The following is a 617-nucleotide window of genomic DNA, read 5'->3' as shown; positions in this document are numbered from 1 at the left end:
TTGGCGCCGAATCTGTTGTTATTGTCCAAAGCCCAGTTTGTGTCACCAACCCGTCCTCCTCATAGAGCGTCGCATTTGACGTATATTCTAAGGCCAAAAATCGTCATACTAGAATATTGTAGCGGCTCGCGAGATTGATATACTGTCCCATCTTTTGTTTTGGGTCCTCTGGCAGGTTAGGATAAAGGCACATTAGTGCGACAGTTTCATGACGTTGTGAAGCCTAAGGAGGACGGGCTGGTATCAGAGGGAGTTGCATCTGTTCCCACAAGCACAGCCGGGGGGGGGGGGGGGAGTGACGCTCCCATCTTTAACGAGCCTGGCCTGTGGAGGGTTGACATGCTTCTCCCATGTACTATAAATACAAATAATCGCCAAAAGAACCTAAATTCCTAACCTAACCTATCTTAACCTACCCCTACCTATGCCTAGATCTGTAATATATTTTAACTTTAATTTTATATATGAGAGCCAATCTAATATTTTCTCCGTGTTACAGCTCGCTGTTCTGCTTCGGTTAGCAAAGGCACATTTATTTATATTATTATTTTTGTTATGTGCGAAACTGAGCTTGTTAACTGATGTAATATATGTTCGGTCCAGACGAGGCTTTCCTG

The sequence above is a fragment of the Procambarus clarkii genome, chromosome 42, assembly GCF_040958095.1.
Source record: "Procambarus clarkii isolate CNS0578487 chromosome 42, FALCON_Pclarkii_2.0, whole genome shotgun sequence".
Lineage (NCBI taxonomy): Eukaryota > Metazoa > Arthropoda > Malacostraca > Decapoda > Cambaridae > Procambarus > Procambarus clarkii.
This window is presented reverse-complemented; position numbering follows the sequence as displayed.